Below are 16307 nucleotides of genomic sequence, written 5' to 3' on the forward strand. Positions count from 1 at the left end.
GCGGTCACCCCGGAACGCAATAAACTTTGTTACTTAGATAATTTTTACTTTTTCGCTTTCAAGTGATATGATAAAAACCATAGTAGATTGCAGTAAATGTTAACATTATATCGCCTGTCATTTATGTTAACCCGCCGAGTGACACGGTCATGCGGGTTGCATATAAATACGTTTATTTTTACCTATGATGAACTAACAAAGGATTTGTACGTTATGGACACTTGAATGGTCAATTATCTCAAGACACTGGTAATTAAAAATTAAAGTGATATGATAAAAACCATCTAGGGTCCAAATCCTAATAACCCCCCAAAAATGAAAGAAATTGGTTCAGCCGTATTAGCGTGATGAGGGAACAAAGGATTTGTGCGTTCTCTTTTATATATATATATATATATATATATATATATATATATATATATATATATATATATATATATTCATAGGATTAATAGTTAAGATGATAGAGATGGGGCAAAATTACGTTTAAAAAACTTATCATAACTAAAGGTATTCAAGTAATCTTTTTTTTAAAAAAAAAACTTCAGGCTTCTACAATAATATACAAAAGCACAACGCACAGGCATAAGCGGGGTGCCGACGCAGGTTCAGGCTGCGTTTGTATTTTAGTCGCTTGCAATAGCACATGTTGCTCAGTTCACCCAAAGATTCGAGTGTGCTCAGTTCACCCTTACAACACACACACAAACGCGTATATATATATATATATATATATATATATATATATATATATATATATATATATATATATATATATATATAATTATATATAAATTGGCACTTTTCATTTTTGTTAGAACCCACATATTTTCAGATATATAAGAAAAACTTGAAAAAAAACACATTTAAGGGGATGGCTACCCATCATCAGAGGCTTCAGAATCTCCATAAGGTAACATGTAAAATTTAATTCGTAAATATCTTACAAAATACTGCACTTAGAAACTTGCAATTTTCTATACGGATACCAAAGAGCAATACAAAGAAGGTGGTTATCTCAATTTTAAACTTAATGACTTAGATTAATTGTAATAATTACTTCCGTAATTAGGTAATCACTATTGCAGGTAAAGGATCAAAATACCACTTTCATACTTCACAAATTACTACAGGTGACATTCTTTGAAGAACACATGCTGGGGAAGGATGCATTGTGGCAATTTGAACAGCGAAACTCATGTCTATCCCTCCATTTTCATAATCATTTATGCCTTGAGCAGTTTTCCTTACCACTCCCCGCCCCAGACGGCAACTACCTGAATTTGCCTTTTCGATGGAAACTGGAGTGAATTGTCAACAAAATACTTGGTAGAACAAAGATAATGATCTTTGAAACCTCAGTATCGAACATATGTTTCCGATTGCTTTTCTACATCTTTTTTTTTTTTTTTTTTTTTTTTTTTTCTTGAAATGGATGGATTCTTCTTCCAAGCAGTAGCTTTCACCTCTCTGCCACTCAAAACTATACAACGAAGAAAAGTCTAAATGTTTCTTATTTACCTATCTTTTGTTTTCTGGAAGGATAGGTTTCATTTCATTTTATATTATTTATCATAGAAAACACAGTGCGACGTTTCTGTGGTTAGAATGGATTAATTGTATGCAGGGGTGGCAAAAACCAAGTTTTCCTTGTTTGGTTTTTGAATAACTAGAATTTGGTTTACCTACTCCTTTATATATTTACCATACCCGTGTGTGCACGTGTGTGAAAAAAAAGAAAGAAAAAGTAAAAGAAAAAACTAAAGAACTGCTTGATGGATCATCACCAAATTTGGTCAAAATATAGTCAAGAGTAAGGAATTTTATTTGTCATTAAAACCACCTACCCAAACCGGAAGTGATTTAAATAAACCATTTCTGGTTTGACCTTTGATCACCATAGATCGAAAACGGCAATATGTAGTGAGATTCGGTTTTCTGCTTCGTAAGAATATATTTAATCTCTATTATTAACTCTACTACAACCTATAATGGTTCAAATCAACTATAATTTCTGCTTTCAATAAATATTGATCTATATATAGCAAAAACGGTTAAAAAATAGATGAAAACGGTTTCTTCCAATCGAGCAGCTCTCAAGCGTCTCAGGTGTACCTTTCATCTCCTCTTGTGATCTTCAATTGAAAGCTCGGTTTCAATAGTGATCTCCATAGAACAGGAATGAAGCGGGTTTTTACTTTCTATTCAGCTTTCTAAAAATAACTACTATATTCTGTCTTCCAAAAGATGTGGAAATCAACTACTTCCGATTTTAACTTTGATGGCTATAGAATAAAAACTGTAATAGATAAGAAGCGGTTTCTGCAATTTATTAGGCGTTCCAAGAATATATTTCGTCTCTAGTCTAATCTCTCTACTAAAACCGGAAGTGTAGAAATCTACTACAATTTCCAGTTTCAATATTAATTGTGAAAATATCGTACCACAGATACCAAACTCTTTTGCGTGATGTACACGTGGCACTGCTACTTGTTTTTGAACCATTTTCTTTATCTTGTGGATAATCGTGGCCTCTATTTTTTTAAATAATAAAATAAGTCAAACTCGAGGCCATATGTAAACTAGTTTTGCAAATGATTTACCAGTAGAGCACAAATTATTTACTAGTCTGCCCATTCATTACTGTTCAAGATTGAATAAGCCAAACCGAGTAGCGTGTCTAAACAAAGGAGTGAGTTAGGGAAGCTAATACATAAGATTATTTGCATGAATAAAACCTACTTTAGATTTGTAATAAGGGATAAGAAATCTTAAACATCTGAGAGGTTATTTGGTTCACACAGTTACAGTTAAGAAATTGATAAGAGAATAAGATAGATTGGGCTAGAGCCAAAGTTGGGATAAAGCGGGAAGTATAAAACACATTTTTGTAATGAAAGTCTTGATTCTGAGCAAAAACAGCTAGTAGACCTTTGACCTCGAGTTAGACCGGTTTGCGGTCACTTCTTAAGATTGAGACCGAGATCAGTCGAATGAAGGGGCCGTGGCTACAAAACTTTTAATTTATTTAGATTACATATGGATAGAAATAAGTTTTTTCTAGCCCGTTCTTATGTAACAGGGGGGGTTATGAAGGACGGGACCTACAGTTTAAAGTGGGTTACAAACCATTACTCGGTTTGAATCGGAAATTGTCCTCTAGCTGGGCTCAAACCTGGGACCCCTGCCTGATTACAAAAGTGACAATTCTACAGACTCATCCACGGAGAACACCTGATAAAGATATATTGTACTGATCTTGCATGTACTGTACTTGTGAATATTTTAAGAATCACTTTACAAGAAGAGATAAAAAAACTGCACAAGTGAAATCAGTACAAAGTACAGAAGATATACTTTATTCCTCCAAGTTAGTTCACAGAGTCAAAAAATTAGCGACCTAATTTAATTTGCATATAAATATAAGAAGTGAATAAAGATATGAATCAATTGAGTTCACTCTGGTTCTGAACCATTTATATTATTTTATTGGTTTAAATCAATTGTTTGTTTAACATACACATACAAATTCTATGAACTTCAATAGGAAAATAATTTTGGATCACACACAACGGAACAGGGATGGGCACCAGTCGAGCTAAAACTCGACTCGACTCGAACCTCGAGTCCAGTTTAGAGTCGAGTCAAAGGTAATTTTCTCGAGTGGAGTTCCGAGCCGAGTCACTGTTTTTGACGTTGAGTTTCGAGTGAGTCGAGTTTGATAAATGGCTCGCTCGTTCAGCTCGTTTTAACTCGTTTTGAAATAATCGTCTGATTAGACTGGAAAGCAAAAACCATGAGAAATGTAAGCAGTAATGTGGAATACTTTTAGTGTTGCTCACGACAAGGAACACTACTCGCATCACGTCTCGTCTCGATAACGAGACGACAATAATTTTTTATAACGAGACAGCCTCAAGTGTCATGAGCATCAATATAAGTATATACTGTAGCTCTTACTATCAAAGCTGAGATCTGCACGTTCGAATTTTTGAGCTCAAGCAGAAGCCCAACCCGAGTGGTGATGTCAATTGGATCGGCACTCGGTTCAACTGAGCGAACAACTCGAGCCGGCTTGGTTCAGATGAGCCATCGGCTCGGCCCAATTGAGCCAATGGTTTGAGCCATCTCGGTTGAGACGAGCCGTCGACTGGCACAATTGAGCTTTTGGCCCGAGCTTGCTCGGTTGGGATGAGCTACCGACTCGGCTCAGATGATTCACCAACTCAGCTGAGATGAGCCATCGGCTCGAGCCAGCTCCGTTGAAACGAGTTCATCGCCTCGGTTCGACTCGGCTCAACTGAGCCGATTGCTCGAGTTGGCTCGGTTGGATGAGCTGTTGGCTTGGCTCACTTCTCGGTTCGGCTCGATAGTGAATGAGCTATGAACCAAGCCGCTCGAGCCACTGACAACCCTAGACCCGAGCCGAGCAGTTTTGAACATGATTGACCGGCGCTCTATAACTTTTAACAATTTAACTTTTGAATACTTGCTTCTCCGGAACTCAAACCCAGATCCTCGTGAACAATGTCCTTGCCTCCTGAAGACTTCTCGGCGACCGAGATCGGAAGTCAACTAGTTTTAGTATACAGGTACACCCCGCCTACTTTCTTGGTTATACATGATGTTATAATAATAATAATAATAATAATAATAATAATAATAATAATAATAATAATAATAATAATAATAATAATAATAATAAGTAGTAGTAGTAGTAGTAGTATCATTGACTTATTATCTATGTTGGATACTTAAAAATAGTAATTGAAACTACACATGACTCGACTCGATTCGAAATTCGACCTGAATTCGAGTCGAGTTGGAGGAAATTTTTCGAGCCGAGCTCAAAAATGTCTGCTTCGAGTCGAGTCGAGTTTCAAAGAAAACTCACTCGTATCCATCCCTACAGTGGAATAGGTATAAAGTTCGTGACCCGAGGTCTCGCTATGTATGTTCACAGGGTGTTCGAAAACGACATCAAATTACTTAAGGAAATTAATCCTTACACGAGAACATAAAATGAAAGTTACGGGTCACCGTACTAAAAACATTCTCGCTTAAATTTCTTAGGTTAAATCATGTTATGTTGCTGTCAAATACAACAAAACTTTAAGGCGTTTTCGGAAAACTCCAAAATATTGCTCGAGTTGTTGCTTTCTTGTACCGTTACGACCAATTTTCTGTGGACAATATATCTGAAATAACGCAACTGTGCACCAAGGTTGGTCTATAGGCTTTTTCATGTTTTCGTCCGAGGATTCACATCCCGAAGTTATTTCCTGACACCATGTGTATATATTATATTTGTTTATTTTGAGTAACAAGATCTAGAAATGTTCGAGGCCCTAGTTCCACTTATATTTATTACCATAATGAAAACTTTAAAAAATCGTTCACGTAGTCTAAATTATAGTGACATTACTATGTCCGTTCTTCATTAGCTTGGTTGGTTTGGTGGGTTTAGAGTTTAGTGTCCCTTTCTGTACCGATGTTATAAGAGACGTGAGCCTTCAGTGGAATCCGAGTCCTTAGTGATCTGTTGATATTTCAAGGCTCTTCCGCCGGGTATCGAACCCGAGATCTGTGATCCAAAGGTGCGCGAGCTAGCCACTAGACAGACGAAGGGAAGGGTTATTGTATTTTTTAGAATGTTACTTATGTATGTTTATTCACGGGAAAGTTGGTTCATCGGGTTCAATCCATCGTTTCAATCTGTTGAATTTAGCTTGAAGTAAAGCTGATTTTTTTTTTATTACATCCAGAAAAATATGTGTTGAATAGCTAATGTTGCCGGAAAGTAAAAGCAACTACCTGTCACAAATTTCAAATCCGGTGAATAGCTAATGTTGCCAGAAAGTAAAAGTAACTACCTGTCACAAATTTCAAATCCCAGTTACTACAGGGAATTCTGTAGTTTGTATCCATGCAAACGTCTCATACAAACTTAGTGCTGCAAAGGAAAGCTAAATTTCAACCATGATCTGTATCAAATTGTTGATCCTCCTCTTCAAAGTATATACTCTCCCCTATTTTCTACTGTTGCGGCAGTGTTATTACAAAGAGTTGGAACGTACTAATATGAAATTAGTGGTTAGCAATAATTATCTAACTAGAGTTACTAGTAATGAAGAAATTGGCGTTCTCTACCTGATCTTTGCTTTCGCAGTATACATCATACAGCATGAAATCGCAAGAAGCAAATATTTCAAATTGTCTTGGAAGCAAATATTCTTTCTTTGTAACATTTACAGAAAATCTATCCGCTCTGCAGAAACGGAGGAAAGAAATGGGATGAGGGTGGCACCCCGCGGCGTTCTACCACACCCATTAGAAAAGGACTTAAGAGGGGGAGGGAAATACCTGCCTGTCAGCAGGACATCTGTTCGCGAAAATCACATTGGAACACACAACCTTCAATATATAGTCCATTACAATGTTACTTTAAAAAGTTCATTACTCGTGATCTACGTCATTAAGCGTGAAATTGAAACAATCATTTCATTTCTATTGCTTTTCTGTGTACATATGAAAAATTTTAAGTTGTTACGTACCATATTTCATTAGATATTCATGAAATAAAGTGTACATGTTATCTTATGGGGACTGAGAAACCAGTGGCAAAAGGTATAACATCGCCTTAACCTTCCCTTATACCGTTCACCGATTCCACATCCTCAGGGACTTCTAGTATGTCGTTTGGAGCACTCACCCACTACAAATGAGCCAAATGCCAAAACTACACTATTTATTTATTTTTACTAACCAGTGTTTTTTTTTTTTTTTTTTTTTTAAAAAAACCTTCGCTGGCTGAATTATAAAGATCAGATCTACTGAAAAATATGAATAGCAAAGTTGACATGATCATGATGTTGTGTAAATACTCTTGTTTAATTAGGTTTTGAAACGTTATAAAAGCAAACATAAAAGAAAAGATAATATTTGTCATTTCTGTGTCGAGAGTTAATGTTTTTATAATGAGGTAGCCAGATGGAAGTGTCTCAGCATTTTAGCATTTCAGAATATGGTAATCCTAGCATTTATCCTATATAATTTCCTACCAGGACTGTTTATAGCGCCTTTGGCGCTCAGTATCATCCAACCATTGATGATTTCAGATTTCCACTGAGGGAAGGGGGAATTTCAATATGCAAGAGTGAAAAGTGGTACTGCAAAAGTGGTAACCCACGATGTACTGAGAAATAGCTTTGAGGAGGATTTTAACCTGGATTATCCCTTGAAATCATCCAATCACTGTATACTCTACATCGACAAATGTACTATAGTAAGCAATTGCAAAATTGACGTTTGGCGTGAATTAATGAGTCGGCAGCGTACTGTTATCAAACGTCTGGTGAAGAAGCGAGATTTCTCAGCTCTAATGTTGTGTGTATCACAAGGTACTCATCTCATTAAAAATGTACAGTATGTTACAACTTGAGCCCAAATTTAACAAAATGCATATGTGCATATAAAATGCATATTTTTGAATACAGTGCATATTCTCAGCGTATTCTCATATTTCTGCATATATTTGAAGTTTGGATTTACTTTAATATTTTTAACATCCATATGTGCGTACTGTACATTCATTAAGAGAATATTTTTTCCTACTGCCTGGGTAATAGGAACTCCTTTCTAGCATCAAGATCATTCATGTATAAATTGTTCGACAGTTCTTGAAACAATACTCGTCTGGAAACTCAAAGTAGTTCCTGCTACAAGTCACTCGAACCTGTTACGAAAACAACTTTTATAAGTTCTACCCCAAACATAGCTTAGCTCAAATAATAATAATAATAAAACTATTAACTTTCGGTCTATTAATTTATAGAGGGCAACACCATCCTTGAAAAACTTCTAGTAAGGTGCTGTGCAACACATACATACTGTAAAAAGTGAATCTGAAATGCAATAGAAATAGTTGTTTTCTACGTACATTTCGTTTTGTGTATAATGCATAGTATATAACTTATAAGTGCATATTTTCAGGTTTTATAGTGAATATAATTTCGATCCTTAGCTACAATATAAAAATGAATGACACAAGTAACATTATCATAGCATGTTTGTTACGAAAAAAGAAAATAATTATCTATACTTATAAGTAAAATAATGTATTTATCTGTCAGAATTGAATAGTACAATACGCTTTAATGCTTGTCGGGCCTGTCACCAGGACTTTTGTATATATGAGATGAGAAGCAACTTGGACGATACAGAATCCGAGGAAATGTATCTCAAGGAGTTGGTTCTGGCCTTAAGCACTATTCTTGCATTAGTAAACAAGGGGTGGCCAGGGCGCCGACCATCTGTATCGGTCATTGCTACTGTTTTATGATTCCCTCTAACGGCTAGTCAACAGATCAGAAGACGGACACTGATTTCCGATGAAAAGTAGCCCTCAAACCTAAAAAATTTTGGCCATTCCTGCATTTGGCCGATGAGATTTGAGAAAACTAGGAAAATCTTAACTGAAGGTAACTGGTACCTGAAATTTACGGAGTGAAGTCCAGATTTTCTACTTAACCCCAAACTACACAGAATTTATACTATGAACACCAGCCTAGCAGTTTAATGTACAATTATTGGGGTTAGCTGGAGTCAAATACTTCTTCAAGTTCACAAACACTTTACGTGAAAAAACAAAGCTATTAATTATATTTTACACATCTATTATACCTTATTATACCTTATATACCCTATTATACCTTATCTATTATACCTTATTATATAAATATACAGTATAACCACATCACTGGATCAGTGACAAAACTATTTTTACTGCGCCCTGGATCGATTGATCATCGATTTATCCATACCCGGCCCCAGCCCCACGCATTTCAGCTGATGCATTAACGTAAAGGTTTTACTTTTTTTTCCCCTAAGTTACACTACATACTTAATACGAATTATGTTGATAGCACATTAAATTAAAAATGGTTTACTGTACTTAATCCAAACTGCTACTTTCATACTTTAAAGGTAGAATGACGTCATTGCTTATAATTTTTAATACAGGGTGTTTCAAAACAACACCAACAACGTTTGAAAAAATGAAATGAAATATTTGAGTTTTACGTCCCATGGTTATGCCGGTTAGGCTAAAGGAGACGGTCATGATAAGTAATGTATGAAATGGTGGAATGAAGGAAGTAGGAGGAAACGGGAGAACCCCAGAAAATCCGCGCACACGGTGTTTGTCCACCAACAACGTTTGGGAGGTGATTCCTCACAACAAGATAAGACAAAAAGTATAGACCATCTTGGGTGTGCAAATGCTTCCTTTCGGAGTTATAGGCTGCCGAAAAGTTGAAAAAAAGAATTTTAAAGGTCCATAGCTCCAAAACTATGGGACCTATCGTAGTCGGGTCAAGACTTTACTTAGGAACTACTACATGCTCAATCCAAAGATCCATGTTTCAGAATCCAGCGGTACTTCTGCAACAATTTTTATAGAGGTAGTTGGTGAGTGCTTCAAGTTATATGCCCGTAGCCAAACTCCCTCTACAAAAAATTGTTACGTGAGTACCTTAGGATTCTGAAACATGTATTTTTGGATAGTGCACATATTAGTTCCTAGTAATATCCAGACCTGATCGAATTCTGTAAACAATAAAACTTAATAAAAGTTACAATGCACTATGGAAATTAATATCCTTTCATGCTAACTCTGGTTATTAAAATCAATTTCCTTAACGAAGCAATATCCACAATCATGACAAAATTAAACAACTGTAAAATAGAATAAACGAAGATAAAATTATAGTTCTCTCATTAATATTTTCAGAAAAATGTTTTTTTAGACATGTCAATTACTGTTTCAGAGGAATAAATTTCAGTTGAAGCGGACTTTCACTCCAGTGCGCTTGCGACGTCGCTATGATACAGTCGGGTTTCTCGACGTGAAAGTAGTGCTCGAAGTCAGACATCAATTCGGCTGCCACACACTTTTTAAACATCTGAACAACAGTGACAATTATTTCATTTTTAAATCAGAGACAAAATTTATATTCTTTACTATTACTGTATTACGTTCAAGGGAGATACCCATACTGACTTTTAAGAAATTCTAGAATATTTACTACTTTTTAAGTGGTAAAGAAAGAACTAAGAACTAAAGACTACACAGTGATACTAAATGCTTAATTGCCGGATGTAGGAATGCATTTTGTAACTACAAGGAAACTGTACTATGAAATTACTTTCACTGTTAATCAGCCCATTTAATGAAGACAAAAAAAAAAAAAAAAAAAACTTTAATTTACGAAGATGCAACTAAAGCGGAAAAGTCTTCGGTAATCGTGTGGCATTGTACTTGCAAACCAAAATCATGTCAAAATGAGAAGAAATCCATGTACATTTTAAAAACTAATATTGTTTTACCATAATTTCGACTCTCGTCTAATGAGCATACAATTATAAGGTAACAATAAATATATTTAGAAAAACATATGTCAGTTACTGTGCGCGACTTCGGATCTGTTTTCATGTTGAAACAATTTCTGATCTTCTCTATGATGGTCAGAATGCAAAATAAAGCCATCGTACAAATTATTTTGTTTATCTTTAGGACCTCGGCGACTGATACAAGTAAGGCATGCGAAATATTGGGGTCTCCAGCAAGTAGTAGTCTCCAAAATTAAATTCAAAATGTTAATTTGTAGAAATATGCACTATTGAAAAGAAAAAAAAAAAACATACTGCAAATACACAAATTTATAAGAGCCAGATACGTACTAATTTCCGTGAAGCATACATCAGCAAAAGGGGCACTAATGTACAGCCATCAGTAAAAGTATCTTCCCTCTTAAGTGCTCTAATTCTATTACTTGGGGTCCAGATAATTTGCAGCTGTGAGAACGCTGCAATCCAACTTACACGAAACTTTTCTCAGCACTGACAACAGTTGGTAGCCCTGAACCAGGTGTTTCTGCAGGTAAAATTGTAAAGCAGGCGTCTAACGAAACAGTTCTCCATTCTAAAATCAATCGCTATGGTTCACAGCGTGTTGTCCAATGAACACCATATATTATTCTCAATATTGATGTGTATGTAATGTATTATTTCTTTGTAAACTGTATGTTTAGAGAAATAAAAGTACTGGCCACGCATGAATCAGAAAAATGCTTGAAACTAGGTGAAAATATCAAATCTAGAATAACTGACAGAACTTTTCCAATTCTCCTCATTCCAACATATTTTTCTTTCTCGAGAGATCTTTCTTCTCACACTGAATATGTATTAAAATTGAAACATTTCAAGAAGTTTGAACTTTGTCGTGATTTGAACCACAGCCCGCCGAATAGAAGCTCAATGCGTTAACCACTTACCTGTCGCGTCACTTCAGTTTCCGCTTAAACTATTAGCTAGTTAAAATCGTTGCATGTAGGACTATACACAAAATACTAATGATCGTATAAGGAGACATAACTTATTTGAGTGACACAATTATTTACTCGAGATTTCCTTCTTTAACTCAAAAACAAGTTATATAGACCTTCGTCAATGAGGAAAATATCACGAAATGTTCTTCAAGTTGAGGCAACCTCATCGTTTTTAACGATGGTCTCGATTTGCATTACTATTCTCGCATTCGTCACCTTAACTTCTAATTTCCAAAGAACAAAAGTCGAGAGACATTATTTTCGCATTCTTTGAATTGCATCAACACATGTAGAAATAGAAAGTTTTATTTGTATCTTACGTAACTACTAGCTTATTTTCTTATCTTTGTATGAGGAATTTGTGCAGATTATTGACGATTGTGAGGGGAAGCCCATCAGGGGTTCCAATCCCTCTGAAGACCAAGGTCGGAATTTGAACTGTCCCAGATATTTCTGTGTTCGCGTCCCTGTCGTGTTAGGAATAAGTGGAAAGGACGTGAGGTAATGGTCCGACTTTCCGAAATTTATGTGGGTGAACATAATGCGTATTATATGCTTCCAGGGCAGTCTCCATATTTTTGATTGATTTCCTTTTAGTTAAAATCTATGAACACTTATAAAAGGTTGTGCTCGGTTCTATTTACAATATAGTTCCATTTTTATGGGGATTCTTTTTTACTAGACCAGAGACAGGAAAGGAAGGGGGAGTGTGTTGCTTGGTTGCCTTTGAACAAGAAGATCCGAAACAAACAATTATGTTTTAAAAGTTAGAAATTTTAACTTCCATCTCATTATTTTAAGTGCTTTTTTATAATGACAAGTTAGAAATATTTATTTTGTTTCTATCAAATTAAAAATCTTGCGGGTGCGCCAAACCCACAAGATTATTTGTGTGGGTGCTTGAGCCCCGGAGCACCCACGTAATCGGCGCGCATAACGCGAAGTTCTACTGGTCAACCAATACCATGGTTAGGGGAATTTAAAAAAGATTGGCAAAGCATCAAACTCGTATGGAACAAACCCGGGTTCGAATCCCGTCGTGGCAATGATGTTTCCTTTATTGGAATATATTGTTTACGTAATTGGTACTGTAATTCTGTTACTTCATTATTATTATTATTATTATTATTATTATTATTATTATTATTATTATTATTATTATTATTATTATTATTATTATTGGAAAGTCGAGACGGCTAGATATTTTATATTTTATGAAGATTTTGATTATTCAGTTCCAAGTCTTTGTGTTGATATGGAACGTATTTGAAATGGTCAATTGCTTAAAACATTAATGTTTCTAGCAGCAACAGCAGCAGCAGCAGCAGCAGCAGTAGTAGTAGTAGTAGTAGTAGTAGTAGTAGTAGAAACATAAGCAATTGCTAGGAAACAATAACCTTTGTTTAGGATCAGTCGTATTTTTAACCCATACTAACGATATGCCTTACGTATTCATCAATAGTTCGCTAAACATGTTACGTTCCCAGATAGTACGAATCAAGGTTGATACGGCTGACGTTATCTTGTTGTGTTTTGTAGGTCACTTTTCTATTTTGAGTACACTGATGAAATTCGTCTGAACATTAAGACCAAAATAAGTTTAATATTTTTCATGTTATCTTACATTGGAAGTATCAACATTACAATTGATAAACATTCCCTTTAATTACCCAATGGGAATCAAACCCAGGACCACCAGGATGTGAAACCAATACTTATCCAACTACTCTAACATCGCTGTTAATTAAGTTGGGAAAAACCTATCATGAAGTACCTTCAGCAAATTACACACTTTTACGATTTGAATGTTGCAAAACTCTTGTAGTGGTTATAATAAAATAGAAAGTGTTATGTATAAACAATAGTGAAGAGAATTCAAATATAAATTGTCAAAGTAAATTGTTGAAAATGAGTGATAGAAATAGTATTAGTGAATGTTGTTGCAGCATTTAGATATGAGGAAGTTTAACGTCCTGCTTGAGCGTCGACGCTAAATGTTAAATGAAAGTACAGTTTAAATATATCTCTTCGGGTATTTCTTTATAAGTATATTCTTTTACGAGCCATTAATATAGGTTTCAGAGTGTCGAGCTCAACATTTTATCCAGTTTACTCGATATTGTGGAAATAAAAATCTCTAACTGTTGGCCCCGAAGGCATAATATGTGGCCCGCGCATTCAAATGTACTTTTTATACATATTTTCTGTTTATTACGTTATTTTGTATGGAAGTTTTGTTTTGTGAAATGTAGGAAAAGAAAGCTTATAATGTAAATTAGCGTCGATAGACCAGCGATGGGGAACTAGCGACCTCTCGGCAAAACTTGGATGCCCCGGAGTAATGATTGCTGTGGCCTCACATCCGTTTTGCAAATTATACCACAAGCGTTACAACAGCGGCAGAGACGCGAGGAAACGCCAATGAACCACAAAATTATTCCCCCAGAATCTGTTAAATCGCCTATATGAATGATTTCTTTACATTAAAGTGAATCTAAAAAACACTTAAAAAAGTATTATGGGGTGGCCGTGAACCACCAATCTCATGATCAATAGGCACGTGTTCTTCGGACATCGCCATATAGGCGATGAAGGATACGTCGCATGTAGAGGGATAAATCATTGAGGTCTTTTTAATTTGACCAATGAGAGGTACTCCTTAATGTAAACAACCTGAAACTCAATCCATTGGCATTTTCAACCCAAGGAAAGCTAAGGATTTTGAAATAAATGACATTTGTATTAATGATGTCTATTATGGAAAAATATTAAAAGAAGGATAATTTCAAATTTGCCACTTTTCCATACACATCCCAACGGAGTAAAGTTTCATGTTAACAACTTCTAAATTGAGACAACTACAAAACCTCAGTTTTGGTAATTAACTTTTACAAAAACATTGACGTTTTTAAGAAAGTGATTTTTGGAAGGACATTGCTTTCATTTTTTTAATTGCCCGCAACATGATATCCAACTGCTGAAGTGACCCGATGGGTTCAAAACTACAATATACAATAGGAAGACTGACTAGTCTATCCACTAGAAATGTTCCAAAATATTGGTTAAAAGCGTAACCAGTTTGGGTACAGTTTAAGTTTCAAACCGAATGTGTCGGCTTATTTCAGAAACCAAATTATAATTGGTTCTGTTCGGTTTGAAACAGACACTGGATTGGACTTTTTGAGAATATTCTTATATATTTTGAAACAAACCCCGAATTATATGTAATGATTTCTCTTTAGATTAAGTAATTCTAGATCTGCTATTTCACTTTTGATCGAAATTACGATTCCCCATTCTTTCTCTTAATAACTTACTTTGGAAGAACACGTTAATGATCAATAGAAAATAGAACGATTTTTCGGTTAACCGTTTGAAACTGGTTTATATTACGAACCGAAACTACGATTTACGATTCCTCTAACCGTCCAGCTCTACTAGCCTTGACCATACTCTGAATCCTCGCATATATACAGGGTAAGCACAGAAACAGTCCCAGGTTTCAAATTAGTGTATATTTAATATGCGAAGGAATATTTTGCTGAAATTTTGAACAGTGATACATAAACTCAAAAAGTTTTTGTAGAAATAATTGAAATCTCAAACACTCGATGTGCGCGCCACCTGTAACGCGGGAAATATCGAGGCGGTAATCTAGCTCCAACCACAGGTTGTGAACCATATCTTAAAAAGCATCACTGATGCGTTCTTGGAGATCGTTCAGAGTTGCGGGTAGTGGAGGTGCATACACTTTGTCCTTCAGAAATCCTCACAGAAAGAAGTCACAAACAGTGAGGTCAGGTGATCTTGGAGGCCACTTTCAAAGAACTTGATCATTGACTCCAGAGCGCCCTATCCATAGGTTTGGGAGGTTCTCGTTTAGAAACTTGCGTACAGCACGATGCCAGTATGGCAGCGCTCCATCTTGTTGTAGAACGAAGTCGTTTATCTCTGCATTACTAAGTTGCGGAATCAACCAGTTACGTAGCAATGCTAAGTAACTTTCACCTCTAATTGTTTGTTCCTGAAAGAAGAACGGACCGTGAACCCGACGCTCTGATACTGCACAAAAAACATTGATTTTCGGTGAGTCGTGTTCCACATTTACAGTTGCATGAGGATTCTGGGTTCCCCATATCCTTACATTGTGTCTATTCACCTTTCCACTTAAGTGAAATGTCGCCTCATCGCTGAAAATGATCTTCGTCAGAAAGTTTTCGTCGTCCTCCATGAAATTTTGCATAGCCTCACAGAACTCACGGCACTTTACCTTGTCTTGTGGGTATAACTTCTGAACCAACTGCAGTCGGTACGGGTAACACCGCAAACACTTGCGTAAGATCTTGCTTACTGTTGTTTGTGGCATCTGCAACTCTCTGCAAGCTTTACGTGTAGACTTTTGTGGGCTGTGTACGAAGGTTGCTCCTACGCACTCCACAGTTTCCTCGGAGACTGGACGTCGCCCTGAATGTCCTTTTCTTTGATCACAAATGCACCCCGTCTCAATAAACGTTCTATGCTACTTCACAATGGATTTGTGTGTGGGTGGATCAGCATTAAATTGTCGTTTGAAATCACGCTGCACTCACACAAAACTGCTTGTTTTTGCAAATTGTAAAACGGACCAGCTTTTTGCTGTGAGTTGAACGTCATTTACGATGTTACTGCCCTGGTCAAAACTAGAATTCTGAAAGGGTAGATGGGAAAATACTTTGAGTTTACTGAGCTCTGTACAAAATTTCATGTAAATATTCAATTAAATGTTAATTATATGGCACTTTAAAAATCAGGTAGTTTTTCTGTGCCCATATATATGTTTCTCTCTCTCTCTCTTTATATATATATATATATATATATATATATATATATATATATATATATATATATATATATATATATATATATATAAAATCCGCGGAT

Source organism: Thermobia domestica, chromosome 8 (assembly GCF_964235325.1).
Source record: "Thermobia domestica chromosome 8, izTheDome1.hap1.1, whole genome shotgun sequence".
Classification (NCBI taxonomy): domain Eukaryota; kingdom Metazoa; phylum Arthropoda; class Insecta; order Zygentoma; family Lepismatidae; genus Thermobia; species Thermobia domestica.